The sequence below is a fragment of the Phalangium opilio genome, unplaced genomic scaffold, assembly GCF_054372755.1.
Source record: "Phalangium opilio isolate 3A_F unplaced genomic scaffold, DU_Popi_V2 ptg000095l_1, whole genome shotgun sequence".
Lineage (NCBI taxonomy): Eukaryota > Metazoa > Arthropoda > Arachnida > Opiliones > Phalangiidae > Phalangium > Phalangium opilio.
In genome coordinates this window covers 2,213,846-2,223,002 of record NW_028324200.1, presented here as the reverse complement: position 1 = coordinate 2,223,002, position 9,157 = coordinate 2,213,846, and positions in this window count along the sequence as shown.

Below are 9,157 nucleotides of genomic sequence, written 5' to 3'. Positions count from 1 at the left end.
TAAAAATCCAAAATTAGACACAAAATGGTGTAAATTGTAAATTTCATTTATAAAGGTTTTTAAATAATTTTAGATACGACAACTTACGAAGTTTACTATTATTCATTTATATGAAAAATAGTAATACAAAGTTAAGAAAAGGGTCCCCATAGCGGATGTAGCAATTCAAATTTAAACACAAAATGTTTTTTACTACAGATTTCAGTTTAACAGAAAGAAATCAATAACACGAAGATATTTCTACTTCGTTATACGATATGTAATTAAATCGCATTATTTTCACTAGAAGCAAAAAACATGAAAAACCGTTGGCTCAAAGGTCCCCGTAAAGGGTTTAAAAGTCCAAAATTAGACACAGAATGGTGTAAATTATAAATTTCAAGTAAAAGGTTTTTTTTAAATAATAATATACACGACAACCTTCGAAGTTAACTTTTATTCATCCATATGATAGATAATAAAAAAATGTTGGGAATGGGGTCCCCATAGCGGATGTAGTAAATCAAATTTAAACACAAAATGTGATTTATTATAAATTTCAATTTAAAAGAAAGACATCAAAAACACGAAGATTTTTCTATTTGGTTAATCGCATTATTTTGACCAAAAGCAAAAAACATGGAAAACCGTTGCCTCAAAGGTCCCCGTAAAGGATTTAAAAATACAAAATTAGACGGAAAATGGTGTGAGTTATAAATTTCAATTACAAAGGTTTTTTAAATAATTTCAGACACGACAACCTTCGAAGTTTACTATTATTCATCCATATGAAAGATTATAAAAAAACGTCGGAAAATGGATCCTCATAGCAGATGTGGTTAGTGAAATTTAAACACTAACTGGAAATTATTACGAATCGGCAATCTAGCTTAATTACCCGCCATCGGTAATCTAGCTTGATTTTCTACAATCGGTAATCTAGCTTAACTTCCTTTAATCAGTAATCTAGTTTAATGATAATAATAATAATATTTACCTTTAAGAATTTTCTTATTTACAAAAGTGTCCTGCTTTTAAGTTAAGATTTTAAAATTAAAGAGAGAAAAGCTCTAATTTTTCTGCTATTAGTCAAGACAGAAATTAATGACTTCTTATCCTGGATAAGAAGTCATAAACTTCTGCTTAAGACTAGTAAGATCGTTCAAATAATTGTTTATCTTATCTATAACAAGTTTATAAGATTGTTTTTGTTTGATGTCCATTGGGAGTCTATTCCCGAGCTCTATACCCTTATGCTTCAAGCTTTTATTTCTATATCTGGAGAAGTTTTCCGTATAGAAGTTATTTGTTGTGCCACGAGTTTTTACGTTATTATTTGTTGTTTGAAACCATCCTTCAATAAAGTCAGGGTAATAACTAATTTTTATTCTGTACATGAATTTCAGCACTTCTAGGTGCTAATTATGTTGCAGAGATGTAATATTAGCTTTTGGGCTGGCAGCTGTAAGTGAGTCCAATTTTTGCGCTTTAGCTATCATCTTGATACACTCTTCATGTTTAGCAGTTCCCCTGCTATGTTCACAAAGCATTCGTTAAGCATGTTTGCTACAGTTTCTGGATCTTTGTTTTTATTGGCCTTGTATTCCATCTCCGTTATAAGTTTGGTATTCTTTTGCTTGAGGTATGGCTTAATGGTTTTCCAAATATTGGTCGTTTCATTACTGCCGATTCCAATATTAATTTTGAAGTATCTTGTCTTCTCTTTATGGATAAGAGCGTTGACCAAGTTTGTCAGTTTCCTGTACATATTTTGGTACTTTTCTTTATGAGCATGGTTTACTGTTCTTGTCTTTGTCTTGAATTTGTCTCTTATGTGAATTTGATGTTTTATATTTGAGGTTAGCCACGGGGCGCTTTTAGTAGATACATGTTTTTCTCTTAGCGGAGCATGCTTGTCCAGGTGGTCAATTATTTCATTTTGTAACATCTGTAGGCCCCTTTCTGGGCTGTCAATGGATTCCTTAGCCTTGTTTAATTTTGTATGGAGTTCTTGAACGAATTTCGAGGTAATTTTCTTATGCAGTTTTATACTCATTTTCTTCCTTATGATCCATGTTAGGTCATGGTCAGATGCTCCACATGCCTTTATTATGATCTCTGTGATTCGTTCCGGGTGATTTACATAAATATGATCAGTCAAACTTGTTGAGTTTAGGGTAATTCTGGTCGGGGATGTTATCATTTGTATGAAATTCCCCAGTAGTCTAGCCTTTGCCGATAGCGTGGTGGCTTTTAGGTTACAGTTCGTGTCCCCTATGATCAGAATTTCGTTGTTTGTCTTAAACAGTAAGAAATCAATGTTACTCCTTAGTTTAATGCCATAGACTTGTGCAGAGCTGTATTCTTAAAGAAAATTAATTAGATTTCAACCGAGGTTATCGACTCGCGAACAGACAGCGCTTGGATTCAAGCTTACTTAACTTTCTATAGAGTATTTCATCCATAAAACTTTAAATAGAATTACTCCAATTGTTTTCAACCACTAAACGCTGTCACGAACGTGCTGTCAATTTCTAATAAAACAGGGCATCATTGAAAAAATCGTAAATCGAGGTATTTTTGAAAAATTAAAACTGAATATACTTAACATAAAAGTTTCTGAATGAAAAGTAGAAAAGGACCTAATAGATAGTTTTCACACATGGAGGATTCATACCATTTACACCAGGAGACCGGGCTATCTGGCGGACAAAAACCCGTCTGCTTTTGTCCTCCAGATAGCCCTGGTTCCTGGTGTAAATGGTATGAATCCTCCACGTGTGAAAACTATCTATATAAAGATCTTATGTTCATTTAAAAACGTTTTGAATCCTAAGCAATTTATAATTTTTGGAATATACGGTCCAGAATTTGGCTTTTTTTTTAATAAAAAATCCAATGTTATTTCAATGGGAAGTTTCGAGTTTTTTTCCAAAAAGGCTAATTAATTTTATGTTAATGAAAACCACCCTTGGCAAATTGACTTTTTATAAAATAAACTATTAGATGGATCTCTTCGAAATTTTTACCACATATTGTGAGTCCGGGTTGTTGTTCTATAGATTTTTTCAAAACAGTAAAAATAATACGAAAAAGGTTAAAACCAATCAAAAAACACCTCATTAATCATTAAAGGCTGTATGAAAACTTATGTAAGAGAGGTACCACTCTCCTAGAACTATAATAAGTTTCAGATAATTTAATGACAATCAAAAACTGCATAAAGCCAATGCTACGGTACTTAACAATTATAGACCGATATCAAAAGGGGCGTCGAAGGGGCCGCTATCCTCAGTAGACTGATTGAGAGATAGATCCGGTGAGAAAGGGGGTACTACTTCAGCGGGAAGGAGTACGCTCTGCCTGCGCAACCCCCCTTTTTAAATCGGGCTGCGGAAGATATTTTTAAAACGTCGCGCTTGCGCAGAGAGAAACATAAAAGAGCTACAGTCTCAACTCAGAAGGTCGGGACGGAGGGGGGAGGCGGAAGGGCTATAAACTCGTCTTGTTTGCTCACCGTAACGCCAAAGAGAAGGGAAATTTCCCTCCTCTTTGGTAACGCGTGCTGGAGAAAAAATGAATTGTGGAAGCTAAAAATTGGGAATTTTTCTAATCCAAAGAGAAATATCATTCCAGCTTGAATCCCTTTTCACTCCCGCATTAATATTTTGAATTTTTTTATAGCCAAAAATGTCCAAATTAGGCAACTCACAGCATTTTTCTGGATATTATATAATATAGCTTAATGGGTTGAGAGGAAATAATTCGGTTCGATATTTTAATCATGAATTAAATCTTTCCAGAACAATTATTTAAAAGAAAGGTTTTTTTCAATAAAATAGGTAGTAAAAGTATTTGAATATTTTCTATTTATACTGAATTCGAAATCGTTATGTTAATCTCTATGGAGCTTAACATTACGAGGTGGATAATAGTTTGCGAGTTAGACGTTTTTGTTGCAAAATTTCGAATCATAGCAACCGTTTGAACTCCCCAATTAAAACCAAATTTCTCGTATTGATAAAACTGAAATTCAAATTGTAATTCATGTAATAGTTTCCAATTTCTGGGCCTTTGTGAGTTTAAAAAACTGTGGCCAATGATTGTCTATATGTGAAGTTTTTTAAGCACTGCGAAGAAAAACTCGTTTTTGTATAATATACTGTATTTCAATCTTTATAGTCTAATACACTCTTTAGAATGACAAAGGTTAAAAGGATATTTTTACGAATGGCATCGTCAATTAAACTTAGAATAGGGTTTTTAATAACTTCCTCTTTTATCAAAATATTAGTAATAACTTCCTCTTTTATCAAAATAATTTCAATGCTCATTTTTTACTGCAAAGTGTTCCAATGGTTTTTCATTTTTTTATTTTTGCACTTAAAAAATAATCATTAATTTGATAAATACCTGTTTAGTTGATATTGAAAGTAAATTCTATTTTGTGTTTGATTTGACTTATTACATCTATAATACTTTTATACCAACAATTTCTCACTTTCTTTGCTTTAAAGGAAAATTTGAAGAATTTATGATTCATCTTGAGTTTAACTGTGAAATTTTCATACCCGAGATGGCGATTTTTCGTCTTTTTTCTTTTAATGAATATTAGAAAACTTCCTTAACCAAACGCACGAAAAATGATTACAATTTTTGATGTAAACCTGTTTAAATGAAATGTTAATAAAATCCCGTATTGTGTCTAATTGTGACTATTTACACCTGTTATATGGACCTTTCTTCCAATGGGTTTTTATGTTTTTGCTTTAGATAAAAACTGGATAATTTCCGAAGGTATCGTATAACACATTAAAAGAGCCTCGAATATTTGATATCTACCTGTCCTGTTTCATTGAAATGCATAATACATCTCATTTTTGTTCAATTTTGAACTCTTATATCCACTATGGGCAGCCTTTTTCAAGCGGTATTTCATTATGTTTCTAGTTAGTAGTCTTTGTAAGTAAATAAATTCAATTTTCGATATATTCCCGTTGAATTGTAATTTTAATATCACCCATTTTACACTATTTTTCAGGTGAATAGTAAATTTCGTAAGGTGTCGTATCTAAAATTTTTAATATATACTTATTCAATTGAAATTTATAATTTACACCATTTTGTGTCTAATTTTGGATTTTCACACCCTTTGTGGGGACCCTTGATCCAACGGTTTTTCATGTTTTAACTTTAGATGGAAATAATACCATTCCTTAAGGTTTCGTATAACGCAGTAGCAAGAGCTTTGTATTTTTGATATCTACCTGTTTAATTTAAATTTGTGATAAATAAAATTTGAGTTTAAAATTGACTTACTACATCCCTTTTTCCAACGGTTCTTTGCTATTTTCCTTGTGTATGAATAATAGTAAACTTCGTAAGGTATGATGTCTAAAAGTTTTGATATATACCTTTTTAATTGAATATTATAATTTACACCATTTTGTGTCTAATTTTGGATTTTAAGCCCTTTCCGGGACCTTTGACCCAACGGTTTTTCATGTTTTTTGCTTTAGGTGAAAATAATGCGATTTTTTGAGATATCGTATAACGAAGTTGAAATAGCTTCGTATTTTTGATATCTTCCTGTTTAATTGATATTTGTGATAAATAAAATTTTCTGTTTAAATTTGACTTACTACATCCGCTTTGAGGACCTTTTTTAACGCTTATTCATTATTTTTCTTTTGGTTGAATAATAGTAAACTTGGTTAGGTGTCGTAACTAAGATTTTTGATAAATAATGTACTATATATAAGAGCTGTGCGAGTCTTGATTTTTTGGTTTCGAGTCGAGCCTCCCGCCTCTCTATTTTCGGTTTTCGAGCTTCGAGCCGAGTCTCGAGTTTCTTATCCAGCATCGAGCCTTTAGCTGCATGTTGAAAATATGGTTTCGGGCTTTTATCGCGCCTTAAATTTATATGGCGAGCCTTAACTACTTTCAATTTTAGATCTTAGTTTTCAATGCTACTGTTTTATACATTTAATTACTTTTCTTAGGAAAGAACACTTAAGTCGTAAATATAACAGATATACTTTTTTGACCATAAATACACTTCAATCCTATTATCACTTTTGTAATTCCCTTTAAACAGAGAAAAAAACCGCATGAAAATTGTTAATGAATTTTCCCATATTAGATGTAAAAGTGACAAATTAAACTTAAAATTGGATTTATTAATAATAATAATAATTTTAGAATACCACAAAAAATCGAGCGGTTTTAAGTGTAATAGGAGATAGCTCGTGAAATTTTCGACGAAAAAATGTATAACCGTTATAACAAGGGTCCTCATTACGCGTATAAACAGTCAAAATTAAACACAAAAAGGGATTAATTCTCAATTTGAAAAATAGAGGTATATATCAAAAATTTTAGCCTATTTTAAGTACACCATTGGGCATCTATTTAGATATTCTAAAAACATATGAAAACCCTTGGAACAACGATCAGCATAACGGACGTAAACAGTTAGAGACGAAATGGGGCATTTCTGGATTTCAAGTAAATAAGATATTGAAAATATAAGGCTATATTAAATGTTTTATACCTTTGAAACAAAATTTCAAATTTCTGTGCATAGCATTATGAAAAAACTAAAAACCGTTGATTCTGGAGGTAAAAAGTCAATGTTAAAAACAGGTCCAGATTTATTCTAGATTTCAATTAAACATTATATCTAAATTATGATTCTAATTTACTGCATGATTCAGAATCTTAAGAAATTATCTAGTTTCATCCAAATTCTAAAATAGATTTCATATTGAGTTATTTTAAATTTCAATTTTATATGTTTATATATTAAATTCGAGGCTATTTTCAGTGCGTTGTACCTTAGGAGATTTAATAATTTTCAACAAAAAAAAATTTAAAAATCATGAAGAAAAGGGTCCCAAAATCGAATGTAAAACCTTAACACCAAAACATTTTCGATTGATTTTTAACTCCAATGAATTTGGAAGATAGAAGAAATACCTGGCGTGATTAAGTGTGATATTCATCTAAAGCAAGACCACGAACACCTGTAGGAAAAAAGGTCCCCACATCAAATGTAAAAACTAAAATAAAACACAAAGTGTGATTTATTCTCAATTTAGAAAAACAGATGTATATCTGGATTACGATTCTTACGTAGTGCATTACTTGATAACTTAAGACATTATCTAGATTAATAGAAACTTAAAAAACATGAAAAAACTTTGGAACTAGGGTTGCCACTGCGGATTTAAAATGCCAAAATTGGATTTTTCTATTAATTTCAAAGAAAATTGTATATATCAAAAATAATAGGTAAATTGCGTTGTACGACACCTTAATAAGAAATATAATGAAAAACCCTTAGAAAAGAGGTCCTAATACCGGATGAAGAAAGTCAAAATGAAACAATAAATTGAATGTATTGTAAATTTTAATTAAATAGGTAGATACCAAAAATTCAACGTGTTGCGATACCCTAAACCTTACGAAGCTCACGTATTTTAATCGAAAAAAATTATGGAAAAACGTTAGAACGAGGGGCCCCAGAGCGGATGTAAAAATTGAAAATTACATACAAAATAATAATAATAATAATATTTATTTCCCAATATATAAATTGGAGGCCAACAAGAAAAGGAGTAACTCCCAGTACAAAGCTTGTTGACCCAGACAAATACAAAAAAGAAAAAAAAACATAAATTAAATTAAAACAAAGAAAATTATAAAAACCAATAGTCATATTAAACCATAGTTATATAGATAAAATCGAAGAGGCATTAAAAATAATTATAATATGCAATCGTCATTTAAAAATTTTTGATACAATTTAAATTTAAAACAGGCTAGCGTATTACTACACATTATGTCAATTGGGAGAGAATTCCAATCCCTAACGACACGAAAAAAAAATGAATGAAAAAGTGCATCACATCTAGCTTTACCAATGGCAAATGTCAAAATTTCGTGCCTTTCATTAATATTGACATAATCTAGTAAAGGAAAGGTATAATGACCGTAAATTCCCGGTATAAAAAGACGAGACTAGAAAACTGTCTGAGTGCATACATAGGTAAAAAATTCAGTGTTTTTAACGATTACCATATTGTATTCTATTGCAATTTTGCACATTATTGAACCATGACTGGTTCAATTGATAAGAAGTAAAATGTCTCAAGACCCGTTCAACACTGTCAATATCCTTTCGAAAATGAGGAGACCATACCACAGACCCATATTCCAAAACAGGAATTACCAGAGCCATAAACGCTATAACAGCTGCTTTTGAACGACCAAAAGTTCTATTAATTAAACCAGTCAAGCGCCTGGCTTTAGAGGTAATGTATAAGACATGATCAGCCCATTTTAAATCACTTGAAATAAAAATCCCAAGTAACTTACATTTAAAGACCCGAGGCAAGATTTGATTAGAGACACAATAATCAACATTAAATACATTGCGACGTCTAGTTAAAATGATATATGAACATTTCGATACATTTAGAGATACAATATGGGATGAATTATACATTTCAATTAAAAATATATGTTTCAAAAACTCGAGTCTATTGATAATTCTTTTAAATCGAACCCATTGTTTAGGTTTAAGTTGGACCTGATCCTTGGTCACCCTCAAAACATCCCTCATTTCCATAATGGGCACCATAGTGTCAGCCTATTGTCCAATTCTGAGATTGCCTATAACTTTGATGGCTCGTTTGACGTGCGTTTGTAAGTTTCGATAGAAATGTATCCCTTAACATCATTGGGTGGGACTACACTCTTAATTTGAAGCGGTTCCTCGGAATCCACATAAGCAATAAACTTCCTCATTAATAGTAATATTGTCAATTTTTCTTTCCCAATTTTGCATAATTTCGATCATTGACTCCAGGAAGTAATGTGTGTTGAGTAATTTCATCAGAGAGCTCAACATCTCCATTTGGAATTTTAAGAATTTTCATCAAACACAAAAAAACTTCCAAAGTCATTAAGAAAAAGGGTCCCAAAATCAAAGGTAAAATAGTAGTATAACGCCTACACGGATTTTTAAAAGTTTATAGTCGTTTCCTATAGTAAACGAGGTGGGGAACACGATGCCGTCAAAATTTTTCACCGCAAATGATTATGAAGTTTTTTTTTTATGAAAATTGCAATATTTTGGAAAAGGACAAATCTAATAGAAACTGAACCTAACCTA